The following is a 15,755-nucleotide window of genomic DNA, read 5'->3' as shown; positions in this document are numbered from 1 at the left end:
GTTCCTCGGCTTTCTAACAGTAGGGTTTCACTACTGCTCAATAAAATATGGGTATTGCTGATTTGTTATTTGGTTGTTTGACCTTGAGAATATCTGATCACCACTCACCAACACAGACTGTACAGAAATCCTCTTCCAATCTGTTGTGCTCCACTGCTAAAACTAGTTAATTAGATGTAAGAAAGAACGGGACATAGAAACCTGAACTCAATATAATTCATTTCTGGAGACAAAGAGGTCAAGTGTGCATTACACTTGAGAGCTTATACAGCTTTTCTGGTATTTATTCAATAATATTAGTCTAAAGCTTCAGTAGGTAGTCAGCAATGTCCCATTTCAATAATGTGCTAGAAACTGCAGGTATTCTGAAATTATACCACAATTTGCATTGGACAAGAGTTAGTTTTAACACAAATAGCTCCACAGCTAGAATCCCAAGCATGTGTCAGTATGAAATCCCTCCTGAGACAGAAGATGAATGAACAATATATGTTTCTTCTCTTGGTCTTTGGGTGGAATTAAAAAATACATAGGTAAATACATATCTGTCTTATCTAGATGGTAGGCAGCATTTGAAATATTCCACTTGTTTTTATGCAAACAAGACGTACTACAGGTAGACTAGACTTGCACCTTGTTTCACAGAACTTTCTTAGTTCAAAAAGAGTTCAAGACCCATATATACGAATGATAAACAAAATCGGACTGATTCTGATTAGTCTCTGGATGAAATCCAGCACCTCGTTCCAATAGGAAAGTAAGGAAGTATAGAAACCTGACTCCAAGAAAACAAATGCACTCATGTTCTGACACAAATATTTTTCACAGCAAACATAGAATCTTTTTTACAACAAGAGATGAATAATAACACTTTGCATGTTCTTTCACATTCTATACGTATGTTCTCTACACTCATGATCGTGAATATTTCACTGCACCATATAGTTATGAATACTTGGGTATCTATTTCAAAAAGATGCATCTGATCTTCTCAGCCATAAATTGTGAAAACTACTTTGTTTTCCCCAAGCTCCTTCTTTTTGTTCAGATTTTTTAACTGCAGAACAGCATTCTCCCAGACTCCCAGTTGCATGTTTCATCATAACAGTTTGATATACAGCCATACATTTCATTGCTATGTGGCTAATGGAAGGACCTTCTTTCTTCTCTTTTTTCTTTTTTCTCTTAGAGTGTATTAGCTAAATTTGTATTTTCCTCCCTAAGACAAAAAAAAAGTACTGCAAGTTGTTTAGCATACATGGGTGATGTTAGACCATTTTTCTTGTAAAGTTCTATTGTTGCAGAAAGTCAAGTGGTCTTGGCTTAAATTTAGAGATAGGGCAGAAACTTGATGGTTTACCCAGAACTGTAATAGTATACATTAGCTCCCAAGGAAGTTTACAGTGCGTCAGGAACAAAGGGCCACAACACAGAGCTTCAGGAAATCTACATCTGGAACATTTCCAGTTGACATTACATTTGTTTGTATAAACCACTGTGGAAGATGGTTGAGTACCCCAGTTAAAGCAACACTTAGATTATCACATTCTGAAATCATGAGTAAGAGTAATCAAATTGTCTAAATAACGTCAAGCAGTCTTTTGGTGCTCTCCTAAATTAATTATAGTGCCCAGACGATAATTTTCTCAATGCAATAATCTTACAAACAACAGAAATGTTTCTCCTTAATAAAAACATAAATTGAAGGACAACAATAAGAATCGTAAAAGAAAATCTGGAAAAGTATTTATTTTTTGTCTGTATTAACAACTCTTATTTTTAGAAGATTGCCTATACATAATAATTCAGAAAAAAAAAAATTAGAGAGCGTAACAAACACTTTTGCTTACTGTTTTCCTCTTAATTAGGTTTTTGGGGTTTCATAGTCACAATAATGAGTCAATGAGGCTGCTTCTGGGTGTAGGAACAATAAGGGCTTGAGCAAAAAGAACAGTCCATGGGGAAATATCTGTTGCATAGTAATGCCTATAGTCCAGGAACTATTAAAGAGTTTTCAGAATATTCTTTGCTATATTTGGGCACTTTTTCAGGATATCAAACCATAGAGAGGAGGGAGGAAATAAAACTGACCTGTGCAGATGCTCTGTCTGGCTAGCTGGGCTACAAGGGATGTCAAAGGAGACAGCTTATATCCAAGCACCAGAACACAAGGACATGATTTCTGTCAGAGTATTTTATCACTACCTCTTATCTTGCACAGACAAAATTACAGTTTGGGAAAATAAGATGGGAGGAAGCAGGAAAGATGAAGCTAGTTTTGCCTTATGGCAAAATTGACTTCAGTGAAAATTCATTTTTCTCTATGTGATACAAAGAAATAAGGAATAAATAGAAAGTCCAGGTTTTCACAGCTTGGCTGTAGATGAAACACATCTTGTACACCCAAGGAACTATACTGGAATAAGTGCCACTGGGAAAATTAATAACAGGAACAAGTGATCACAGGAGCGCTACAACCAGTGAACCTTGGTTTTTATAGATTTAAATTGTGTACTTGGATTCTCTGGTGTTTCATAAGGTAGAACCCTTCTCTACTTGTCTGAAGCCCTGCCTGGCCTTTTCCTCCACTGCAGCATTAAACAGAATTCTGCATTAGACTTTACTTATGTTCATGATCTTTTTGCTATTATTGGAATCATTACTTTATTAAATTTAGTTCAAGTTAGCCAAATGGACAGACATCATTCCCTGTCCCTGTCCTACACTCAGTGTGACTTTCTAAGAGTTGATACCTTAAGAAGCTAAACCAAAAAACACCCATGCTATCACAATTGAGAGGAGCTTCCACAAACATCTGCTCAAGTAATGCATTATCCCCCTTCAAAAGATGCTTTAACATTCCTCCCTTCTGTGGCGCTGACATAAAAACTGACAGTGATTAGTTTGCTAGTGTCCAAAGACCACTGCTTATCTCACAGACCAAAAGTGCCTCATTTTTTCTTGTAGTTTTCAGTTTGTCTGTCTGTCCTCTGTCTCAGTTTGATTTAGACTGCAAATGCTTTGATACAGAGGTCACCTTTTTACCGTTTGTTTTTGCAGCAAGAACAAAATCATCCATGTCCATGACCAAGATACCTGAGCACAGTATTAATGCAATTAATAGCTAATATTTATATTAAGAAAATGGTAATTGCACAGGATGCTTGCAGAGTCACACAGTATTCATCACTCTGACCTGCTGTCTTTGATAAGGAACTGCCAGCTGTTCTAATGCACTGAATGAGATATTATTCATATGACAAACGAATCTGTCAATTGGCTTTATTGGCCATCCCAAATTCTAATAGAGTGTTTATCCAAAACAAATCCCTGCTTTAAGTTGGCAGGCTCATTATTTTTCATATTAATATCTGTACCAACTCGAGGGTTACTACTGAAGTATTTTAGGCCTCTACAGATGGACTGATGATTGCACCTTGATTTATGGCTCATCACCAGGACATTATTCACAAAGCCTTGATAACTCATTTATATCGGTCAGCATGTGCATTTGACTTGACAGAATCATTATCCACATTATCACCAGAACTCACACATGGACCTCTGTCTTTGCTCTGGAATTGATATTGGCTTTCAAGTCAGTAAACACTGTTCAGCACATTCCCCCTCAGAGCTACGCCTTACTGCCCCTCTGCACTGTAGTCACTTAGTACCTAAAGTTCATCACACTCTTTTTCATACATCTAATCTGTGATCAATTTTTTTTTTTTAACATGTTCTACATTACTTGACATTTGAGACATTATATCTGTACTTAAAATGTCTGATGGTGAAAGAAAAAAACACTTTATATTAAAACCTTTCATAGCATTTATCTTAATTTGTAACCAATTAAAATCCTATTGCACCAGACACATGGTACTTATGCTACATTTTATACAGACCACCCCATTATATTAAAGCACAGTTGCTTAAATATTTCCAGATCAGAATAAAAACAAGAGTTCTGAAAATCAGAATTCTCACAACCCAGAAAAACCACAACACCTGACTTCTGTTCTAACCTGTGATGGACTTGGCTTCCACGTATAGGAACACCTTGTACTTGACTCGCAAATAGAGAGGGAACAGAAAAGGATGAAGGCTGTCCCTCTTCTCCTGTTTAATGGATTACCTTAATCCTTTACACTACGGGAAAGAGCAAAGCATTATAAACAGGGGCTCATAGCTGTATATATTTCATGTTTATGCATCTAAGCAGACAACCTAATAAAGGTAATGTTATCTTTAAGCAGTTAGCGGCAAGAAATAATTGGACAAACTTGTATTTCCCTTTCAGGCATTATTCACATTCTACCATCAAGGTCATTCAATGCTTAAACAGAAATACAAACAGTCAGTAAAGATTTGAGAGATCATTTGAGAAATTACCTTCAGTTGAACAACTAGTTCTACGTGCTCATCTGCTCAACCAGAATAGACACTTTTCTATTCGTTCTGCTGCCTCTTTCAATGATACAAAAAAGCAGAGAGGGGATGAGAGCCAGCTTCATTATTAGTAATTCTGAATCACTTCCAAAATTCAGATTATCACATCATCACTTCAGTTTATAGAAACTCATTTATTTCTGACCTGTTTTGCATTTCTGACCTGCTTTGCTACTTATGTAAAAAAGATGAATACTTTTACCTTAGCTGCCACTGCTTCTCTGTATCTATGCATATCATATATCTCAGTTTGAATTTATTCTCATAAGACCTGCGATTATAAGGATTTTGTTTCAAGTGATAAGTTTGCACCCATATATTTTTATTTATTGTGCAAATTAAGCTATATGGGGATTTAACTAACTACACACATATTTTCATGAAATAACCATGGCAACTGAACATAACCATGTCTTGAACATCATCTCCCACAAGATCTTCCTTAGCTAACTCAAACGCCATCCAGACATTTGCAGTCTGCAAATAAATGATATATCACTCCAGTATATATTCTTGAAATTCTAATATAAAAAACTGTAAAAGCTGGTTTCAAATTGCAATCATACAAAAACCAATATGCTTAAGAATCAGGCCTTCACAATGATGATAACTCAGTCTAAAATAAAGATACCTGGAAACTGATATCACTTGACTTGACATACATAATGCCTGTGTTATGTCCTTGTACAAACAAAAAATGCCAGCCATGTGCTATACTTAAACAAGATGCTCTTGCCAAATGTTATAACATAAAAAATGTAATGCGTGTCAAGCATTGTTTACTTCTCTTATTGAGCAGGCTGTCACTGAAATTATTAATTCAGATCTCATGTCTAACTCTTCTAATTATTTTACCAGTGGCTGCTAAAGAAGTCCATCTCATATTATTAAGATTAAAAAGACACATTAATCAGAGGGCACACAAGCAGCACCCTGAATCAGCCATGCAAGACAAAAACCCTTCTCATTTGTAGAAAATCATAATAATAGGAAGTAATTGTTTTTTCTAATACTACTGATGGAAACAACCCTAAATACCACTGACTAGAGTCACTCATTTTGTTTTGCATTTTTTGTGGCATTCAAAACAGGCTCAGAAGAAAATCTCTCATGATAATCATTAAAATTCTAATTTTAATACCCTCATAAGAACCTGGTTTTTTTTAATGAGACTAAAAGGACTTTTCTATTGCACAAGGCTATGCCCTTATAACTGGCAAAACCAAAAGAGAATTATTTTCTAGAAGGCTGAGCCATTAAGATGAAAATCCCATCTTTTGAAAAAGGCTGATACCTAATCTTTATCGCTGTATTGATTGATCTGGGTTGTGAAACCTACCCATACCAGCTTAGCTGTCTGGCAGACAAAACAGGAAAGGAGAGAGAAATCCACGTCAATCAATTTGTAATGAAAAAAATTCATTTGAAATTAAAAACCATTAACACATTTTAGTTGCTTAGAGAGAGGTACGAACTGTGAAAAGTTCATTTTAAGAACTAACAGTAAAGGAAATGCCAGAGTTGTCAAGTTTGTAGTCTTTCTTAGTCCCCAGCACAGCAGTTCACACCCTCAGGATATAGTAGACTCAGGACCAATTTCTATGACAGAGTGATTAGCTAAAGAACTGGTATAGGTGATAAAAACAGGAGAGTGGGGAAAAACTGTCTTTTCATATGTGTTTCAGCCTGAAGCCTCCTATTATCTTAAGACTTCATAAGGCTTTGAGAAACAGCCAACTAGACTGATTTGGTAATTAACTGAAAAGACAAGGCCAAAGGTCAATTAGCCTAGCAGGCAAAGGCTAATTGCCATTTCATCTTTGGAATATCAGATGGGAAAAGCCTGAGTCAATGGCCACTCATAAGTGCTCCTCTGGAGTCTGTGAGGGACTTAGTATGAGGAGAAATAAAGAAGTGGAAGTTATGGCTGGCTTTCTTTTTTTCCTACTTGTAGAGTTAAGTTACACTGGGGGTTGAAGAAAGAATGACTCATCTTGAAGGATTATTTTAAAATGAGACAGATTCACAGCTCAAACCAATTGCATGACAATTTCTTTCTGTGCCTGAGACTGAATCCCAAATGCCTGAGGAGAGCTTGCACCTTCACTAAAGTGCTCTAATCATCATTTTTGTTAGTTTAAGGGATTATAATATTTCAATTTTTTTCTTAGGCAATCAAACATTTACTGGAGCACAAACTACAAATTGAATATTCCACTTTTTAGGTGAGAACCCTTACAATGTAACTGCAAGATTCGTTCTCTGGATCCAGACAACCCCAAGCAGTCTGTGCAGAGTAGATCAGATTGCACATGAGGAAGAATTAGCTGAAACAGCATTGGAAGCAGGTCCTAGAACTCTGCTTGTTTATTTATAGTGAGACTGTTTCAAGAGCAGAACTTAAGAGCAATGAAAGCCAACATCCTGTACAGTCTAGTGGGTTAAGCAATAAACATCAGAATGCCCTAAATGCTGACTTGCTGGATTCTTCCCTTAATCTTGCCTTCGACATCTTTTCCCAGCTGAATTTATTTAGCATGCTCAAGTAGTCTAAGGATGAACAATGCTTCATTTTTCTAGGAATTTGCTATTCAACGGACCCACTGCACAACATAAACAATGTTGTGCAGTTCTTAAGTGTTTAACTTGCCTGTCAGGCATCAGATGTCAGCAGAATGGTGGAATCTTTTCCACAGGAACACATCCATCTATCAAAGAAAATGCTGTCTGCATACTGAGGAAAGAGGGCAATATCAGCTGAAGATTTTTCTGCTTGGTTTTCTGGTTTTGTAAGGCTTCACTTTTGTGATTTTGTCCCAAAACTGGATATCTCCATCACGAACAGCATCCTTTTCCTGTTAAAGAAGGAGAAGATACTTTAATGGGAAAGTTTTGTCTCCTGTAGAGCATATAGAACAAATTATACATGTAGCTATCACAGTTTACATTAATCATCGAGTTTCCATATCTTCAACCCCAGCCACGGAAAGTTTTCATCTATTCACCATGATACACAGTCACAAAACCACAGAATAGTTGAGGTTAAAAAGGACCTTGGGAGTTTGCCATATGAAAGAAACATATTGTAAGACCTGCTAAGTTTCCCCTCCCCTTCTTTTTACTGTGTGATTAGCAAAGTTCAGTGACTCCAAACTGGCATGAAGGTGTTTAATGTCAGAGCTTAATAATACAGCATACATTAAAAGTATAAATACAACATTCTTGCCGCTTAAAAAAAATATTTGCCCAAGATGAGTTATAAGTACATAGCTGTACCACCTCATGCTTTGCTGGATATAAAATGACCCTTTAAAGCCTTCTGACATTCTCCTCAAAGCTGAGGATTGAGGCTATGACCTTTTCAAAGCCTTCCAAAGAGCTTCACAATCAACTAAGTCTTATAGAGAAAGTTTCAATAGGAGCCACAGACTTTTTTGATAATCATGGCCACATGGTTGCCCTCACTCATGAAAAGCAGGAAGCAAACTCAGTTCCTTCGGTTTTGAAGAACATTGAGCTGTTGATGCTCATTGAGTTCAGAAGACTTGACTGACTATCACACTGCCAGCAAAAGGTAACACTGGAAAGAAACTGATCTCTATATAATGGTTTTGTAGCAGTGAAATTTACAGCCCTCTGCTGCTCAGGTCTACCCTAAAGGCTTGATGAATTATTCTATTCTAAATACATAACAGATCGTTCCTCCCATTTACTGTGTTACTGCATCTTGTGCATATTGAATAAAGAAGAAAAGTTACTAAATGCTGCCAGTTAAACAAACGAATTTTCATACTCCCACATATAAGGATTTAAACTTTATCCTTATGTTCATTATCAACTCTTACTAAAGCACTGCCTGAGACCAGAGCCCTACAATGGACACAAAGGGAATGAGACCTTTCTAAACTAGAGCTGCTGCAGGCCTCCAACACTGCAGATGCAGAGAATGCTTTGGGAAGCGTTCCTGCAGACTGCTCAACTATCAAAATAAACCTCTTCTCCAGAAGAAATGAAACAATCCATTTGGTAAGAGACAGCATTCTGAAAATAAAGTTATGCAATAACACAGCAAAGAATCTGGAAGATTGTGATGTAAATATCAGCTATCTATCTGTTTATTCTTTCTCTCTTTTTTAAATCACTCTACCTCTGGTGAAGACTTTTCTCTATTCTTTAATATTCAGTAGGCAAGGCCTTCGACCCCAAGGCTAACAGAGAAACCCCAGTCTCATTTTTCTATTAACAATATCTTTTTTGTGTTTGTCAGCCCTTTGGTCCCAGAGAAGCCAGTCCAGAGGCATTCACTGCTGCAGACACAGTCCAGCCAGTATGCACAGTGCATAGTGCCTGCATGCCAACAGCACTCTTCAGGTATGCTGCTGCAGCTGCCACTGGTGGCAATACCATTTCAGAATCTCCCTCTTTTATTTTCTACCACTGTCAATCAATCTTGTTCATTCTGTGCCATGGCACTGAATACCAGCCTGCACATTTTGCTAGAAACCTGGCCAGCATTCACCTGAATGACATTTCTTGCCCTAACAGCCTGGAGAGGCTTCTCCTCCTCATCTCACTGATGGCTGCCAAATCTCATTTCCACTCCTCATGCAGACAATGTACGTAAAGCTTTTCCCTTGTCATTTTTCAGAAGAGATGTACTTTTATCAATAGGATTCCATCATTAGCAGTACTATCTATCAGTATCCAAGCATAATTTCCCCAGGTAGGAAACATTTTCCAGCCAGGACTGCTGGAACATGGCAGTACTGACAGCTGGAATATAGCTGCTTCCTGCACACCCAAAGCTTCCCATGTCATGGGGGAAACAGACTGCTTCTATGCTGCTCACTCTGCCAGTAGCAGCACACACAGGGTAATCCACACGCACTTCTTTTTCTTAGCAATGCTAATTCTGAAAGGGAGTTGATTAAGCAGACAATTTGCTCCTTACGTCAGTTCAGTGCTTAATATATCTACTGAGAGTGGCAACGCAAGCACCCATTCACGCACTTTATAATGATTGCACAATCACTGTCTACTAGAAAGAGACTTGTGGCTACTCAGAAACAGTAACTTTTGCTCAGAGTAACAGCCACAGGAAATTCAGCTACATATGACCATTTTTCCCCCTGACTGGCTGCATGTCAGTGCTGAGGACAACGTGCGGGCAGGAGGGGCACTGAGCTCTGGACTCAGCTCAGACCTACTGCTCACAGAGAGCTCTGAAGACTGAGACACAGCTGAAAAATGCTGTCACACAAGCATACTGGAGGTCTGACCAAGCAAAGCCATTGAAAAACAAATCTAATCTGAAAGAATTTGAACACAGAGACTAAAAGGACTTTTGAGTTTTCTAACAGATCTTGGTTTATTTCCCTGTTTAAATAATCCCCTCTCCATATTCCAAAACCCCTTTTTCAGGAAAGATTATAAAACAGGACTGCTCCCATACAGCAAATTATAAGTATTACAGGAATTAAACTTTGCTGATCAACAGAAGCTCCACAAGAAGGACAGCACGGTGCATAGCAGCACAGCACAAGGCATGGGTGTAGGAGTGCACAGCTCCTTGAAGAATGCCCAGTGATCCCCTCTGACTCACAGAGCTGAAAGAGTAGACTGAACTTCTCAAGAAGGTTATTTGAATCACGTAATCCCTGTTCCCAGGTCTGTGATCAATGGGGACTAACAAAGGATGACTCAGGGAAGGTCAGGGAGGTTAGAAGCTCTGGGGTATTTCATGATAGTTGATTCCTAGTTGGTAAGACACTTGTCAGACAACAGAAATATTCGGTGGTTTCTCTTTCTACCTAAGTACAGACTGTATTCTGGCTCCCTCCAGATTGCTTTGTCTCCTGCTAACAACAGGAGTTTCCAGAAGTTTTTCCATATATTGCACAGCAGCAGTTGAAATAGACTCATAGAAGCACAGAGGCAGGGTAGGTGAGTTTTAAGTGTTTGCTGAGGTATTCAGGGCAGGTCTGATCCAGGCAGAACCACCCTTAAGATCTGCTAGCTCTCTTGTTTTGCACATATGACCACTGGCACCAGATTCAATTAGAACAGGGAAAGAAAGAGAATCTTTCAAACAGTTTGGAAAGCTCAGGGTTCCTTCTTCTCTCCAGAGTTCAGTAGCATGAAATGACATTTCTGCAAACCAGAGAGATGGGGTGGAATCAGTAACATTTTATTTTCTTTATGAAAGTGGTATAAAAAAGAAGAGTTGAGCACAGTCTCCAGCTCTGAAAACTGGGACATTCATCCCTAAATCCAACTCTCAAACTGCCAGAGAGCAGAAATGTTCTCCTGCAGGAAATGTCCAAATGGAGGTTTCTGAGGATCTCCCCTCATCTAAGTTTCCAGTGCTGCACACCAGTTCCTTTAAAGATGCATGTGTATCTGTATATTGCAGTCTGTACTTTAAATACACCCTAAAGGCAAATTTAATCTCTTTGATTTAGCTTTCCCTCAATAATTTAGTCACACACATCCTTACACAGCACATCCACTCACTCACATACATAAACAAACAAATGAAGGAATGAAAACCTATGAATTAATCAAGCCATTTCCCTGAAGACACTGAAAGAAGCGAGGGAAATTGTAAATGATATTTCTATTTGGGAGGCAGCTGGATTTTACCGTGATGGGGCCATCCAAACATATAAATATCTGAGATGATAAGGAAGAAGATGAAATGAAATGGATGGGAACATTTATGCTGTCAGGAAGATGAAAGAATAAAGTTGTGGGTGCAACAGAAAATGATTCTTTAAATTAGGCCCATATCCTAAGAATCATGTTTAATATCCTTTCCACTAACCTGCCCAGGAACTATTCTTGGTATTCTCAAACTTGAACCCAAGCTTCCCTCCTCTACAGCAACAGTGCTTCAATACATAATAAACGTGTTCCTCACAACAGCTAAATAATCGGGTGACAGCAGCCTAAGGTGCTGCTAGCACTTGCATTTCATTTGTTATCTGGCAGCACTGCCCACCTGAACATTAACATAGTTATTTAATGACCATTCAAATGGTTATATATATTTTAATTATAAGCCTGTGGCTTCAAATTGTAGTTATAAAAAAGACATTAATTTCCATTCTACATATGACTAACTTAGTATCAGAATGCAGCTCCAGGCACTTACTGCACTTAAGCAAAATAAGATTCTGATTCTTCACCTCAGACCTGTCTCATTTTATCAATATTCTCTAAATGGTTACTTTCTGCCCCCTACACTTTTAAATTGCAGCTACATAACGATTGTTTAAAACAAGCAAGCAAGAGAACAAACTTGTTTTTCTAGTAAAGCATTTCCTGAACAAAGAACAGTAATCATTTCAAATTATTCCTGGGAATTAAATGAAATAAAAAGTTAAGGGAAAAAAAAAAAGGCTGCAAAATTCACAAAATATCTCAGCATGATAGATCTGGAAAAAAAAATGCTAAAGAAATGCAGGAGTTTTGTAAATGACTGAGTGTGAAGCAGACAATGAATGGCAGATGGCATATTTGGAGCCAAAGAAAACTTTTTCTTTTTTTTTTTGACCAAGGCAATTCAAAAATTTTCTGCCAATAGAAACAGATAGACACTTCACCAGAAAGGCAGGTTTCTGTTTGTAGGTAAAAAGCAGCTGTATTTTCAAAACTGACCCCCAGATGGGTGAGCCTTCCAAAGGAGCCCTATTAGATGCCCACCAAGCCCCCGTTATTTGATGTAGAAACACATTTACAAATGTATTCAATTTTTTCCTTCAGAAACAAAACAAACAAAAAACAACAAATAAGCATTTGAAATTTATCACAGTTCATAAATATGCTTCAAAATATCTCATCTAAGATTTCACTGCTTACTGTCCATTATTAAACAACATCCAAACCAAGAATCAAGTCACTCTAACTGTCAATTCTATTCTGCTTCTAGAGGACAACAGCAGTGAGTCATGGTTAGAATGCTCTGCATACAAACAGTTAGATTTTTTGATTTTGGAAACAGTCTAGTACAAGAAGTGCTAACAATCATGAGGTAAGTCCAAACCCTTAAAAAAAAAGGATAATGTTCACTTATCTCTTTATTCTGTGGGCCTCTTTTGTTTTTGTTTTTTTTTTTATTATCTCTTCACAGTGTTTTATTTCTGTGATCTGCAGAGGTGATCTTTTCACCCTGTTAAATCATCCTTATCAAGTGTCTTGAATGCAATAACCTGTTTGGCACAATACTGATCTTTTAGGATTTGTATTTAATATACTGTGTTCTTTTTTTTCCCCCCTACTAGGTTACTTCAGAGCTCAAAATCGTTGGACTACTGATTGATTTCACAGCTACCTTGTGGGTTGTTTTCATCTATGTGCTTCTGTTGCAAAACAAACATGAAACTTTCAAAAAGTAAAAGGACATAAGGAAAAATCCCTTCCCTGCATCTCTCTCACATGCATGCATATACAAAGTTTCTTTAATTAAGCACACATTATTTCAGATAAGAAATACCTCAGCTTTCTTGATATTTTTCAAAAAGAATTCTGCACATATCAGATTAACCAGTAGATGAATGACCATAAATCCTCTCTCTATCCATTATCCGTGTTGTTACAGTGATGTAGGATCAGTTTTGTACACTGTTTGTGGAACTAAGACTGTCTACCAAGCCCTAAAAGAAAGCTGGACTATTATTAGGTATTATAAAAAGATAAAAACCAATGGTGTTAAAGTAAACCCTTGAAAACTGAACCCTCCTAATGCTATAGTGTTGTGATTTGATAAGAGTTGTGATTTGACATATACAGTCATGAGGAAAAGATGTCCCATTCTCAGTAATGCTCAAGCCACTACACAACTCCCACTTTCCAATGGATGCAGGCTTACAAAAAAACAAAGATCTGCTGTCAGGTAGGGATTGGCATGGCATGGCTCCTGGAGATGCTTGGCTGCGTTCAGTGTCCCACTCCTCTCCTCCACACTGCTCCTTACAAACACAGCTACAGAAGAATGCTGTGGCTCTACAGAGTGACTTCCCCTGATGAGTACAAGAATCGATAACTATGTGGATGAGATGAATAGTTGGTTCTTTGCAAAAACAAGATTTCAGACTGAAGACAGTGACTCAAAAATTGCCATTGAATACTTTCTTGATATTTTTTAAACACATAATTGGCAGTTACATCAAAAACTTCAATGTATTTTTCATGTGGATTCTTACACATAAAAAATAGGTAATGTTTTTAAATGAAGAGTTACTTTTCACCACTAGCTTGCTTATAAGCGTTAGTATGCAACATCTAAAATGAGCAATGTATAAACAGGCAACATAGGTATGTATGGAGGTATACGCAGCTATCCACTTACATGGATATGCAGTCAGGCAGTCCATTGTCTTACTGCACCTTCATCCTTCATACTCTTTAGCCAATGCCCAATTTTAAGTAGCTAAAGAGACTGAGTGACTCTGTATCTGACCAAGATTGCTGCATAAAACACTAACAAATGGACAACAGACAAAAAAAGAGGAATGTGCTGGCTGATACTCAGCACACCGTCCTCTGCAACCTTGCTCTTGTAGTGCTAACTTTCCACTTCCTCACCTATATCCTCATAGCCCTCATTACTCAACCAACATTCAACTTGCCCATTTACCTCATTCCTACAGGACCATCACTCCTCAAGCACCAGCTGTTTAACTGCTGCTCAGTGTCCCTGAGTGCAATTCTTTCCTGTTTTCCAATGAAACACAATCTTACCTCTACCTTCTTCATAGCACTGACTTTGAACTGTAGTATTTTGTAGTATTAATTTTTGGTCAGTTAAGCATCACAGGAAACAGTTTCCACTTAAAAAGACACTGCCTGTTAATACACTGCCCCAGATCTCTCAGTGCTATTTGACTGTTATAGACCTTTACAGAGAAGCTAATAAAACGTCATGGCTTCATGTATGAAACCCTCCACTAGAGGAAATCAGTTGTGTGCTTCTGATAGGAAACTTAGGCTGGTCAGGAGAGACATCTACAGAAAACCTATGATAAACTTAGCTGTAAAGAATTAAGAATCATTTTAAGACAAATTTTGTTTCATTACAGATGGGTCAAGGGAAAAGTTAACCGAAAAATCAGGTATACAAAATAACTTATAAAACCTTTTTTTGTTTGTTTTTGATATTGTTGGTTCCTAAATTCAGAAAGCCAACATTTGGACAGAAAAAGAAAAAACAGTGGAAATAAAAAATATTGTTAACACTTGAACTATTTTTCTGTATTAAATCTGTTCATTGCTACAGGCAAGAGAAGACCTCTACACCTGAAAATAAAGATGGTCACAATCTTTGACTCCACAAATGAGAACTCCAGAGCCACACAGCTCTCCAGCCACCCAGGCCCATAAGTACAACTCAGCTCAATTAAATACACCTCAATGTCTTCATAGCCCTGCTGCAGCAGCTTTCATTCAGTGAGCACTAGCTCCAGCTGCTCCTCATGCTGCCTTCATCACCACCTCTGATCAATGGTAACACCCACATATTTATGAATGCTAAATTTTAAGTTACTTAGCATGTTTTTAGTAAGTCCTTCTGTGCACTGAAGAGATTTAGCCCCACATCATAGTCTCTTAGTGCTACTCAAACAAATGGTACCTTGGATTTGGGAATGTAATCTGACCCCACGTATGGAATACAAAAGCAGGAAAGAGGCCAAAAATCACACAGTTATGAATAGCCTCATTGACTCTGATAAATATACGGATATGAAAAGAAATACTAAGAATTTGGCTCAATATATGAAATTTCCATTCAATATATTAGGTTTTTCTGCTCTTTTAAAATAAAAAAAACACTTTGAATTCCTTAGTATTTATAATAATATAAACAAAGGCTCAACAGCTCACCAGAAAAAATGGATTCTTTATCTTTACATCCACAATGCTATAACTAGGCATTTTTAAACTCATAGACAGGCTTTCTATGCAATTAATTAATAGCATTAAGGAATAGAACTTTGTAGGGTTGGTTTTGGTTTTGTTGTGTTGGTTTGTTGTTTTTTGTCTTTGTTGTTGTTGTTTTTTTTTTTTTTTTTACCATTTTTTGTATCGCATTCTACTGTGAACTGTAGAGTGGCAATACAAGAATAATTTAGAGATAAATTAGCATAATAATTAGAAGCCTAAAAGTCTTTATAGTGTTTTTAATATTTATGCTTGATAAATATTGCTCTATTTGTCAGTTTATGCAGTATAAAGTGAAACTTCATGTAAGAAGGTTATTAGCATAAAATTAGCATAATGAGTAAAAAGCAAAACACAAAGGTAATCAA

The 15,755-nt window shown here is 37.3% G+C and overlaps 1 protein-coding gene across 5 annotated transcripts in view; it reads right to left on the bottom strand.

Moving 5' to 3' along the window:
• The window catches only part of CDH11 (cadherin 11), a 742,884-nt gene that overhangs the window by 500,497 nt on the left and 226,632 nt on the right, over nt 1–15,755 (bottom strand). For all 5 annotated transcript variants that reach the window (XM_090149366.1, XM_090149361.1, XM_090149369.1 and 2 more), the window contains one exon: nt 7,100–7,304. The gene's annotated coding sequence lies outside the window, so the exon portion shown is untranslated. The remainder of the gene's footprint in view (nt 1–7,099; nt 7,305–15,755) is intronic.

This window comes from Phasianus colchicus, chromosome 13 (assembly GCF_987193195.1).
Source record: "Phasianus colchicus chromosome 13, bPhaCol1.hap1.1, whole genome shotgun sequence".
Classification (NCBI taxonomy): Eukaryota; Metazoa; Chordata; class Aves; order Galliformes; family Phasianidae; genus Phasianus; species Phasianus colchicus.
The sequence above is the reverse complement of the archived record's forward strand: the minus strand, read 5'-3'. Positions and strand labels throughout refer to the sequence as shown.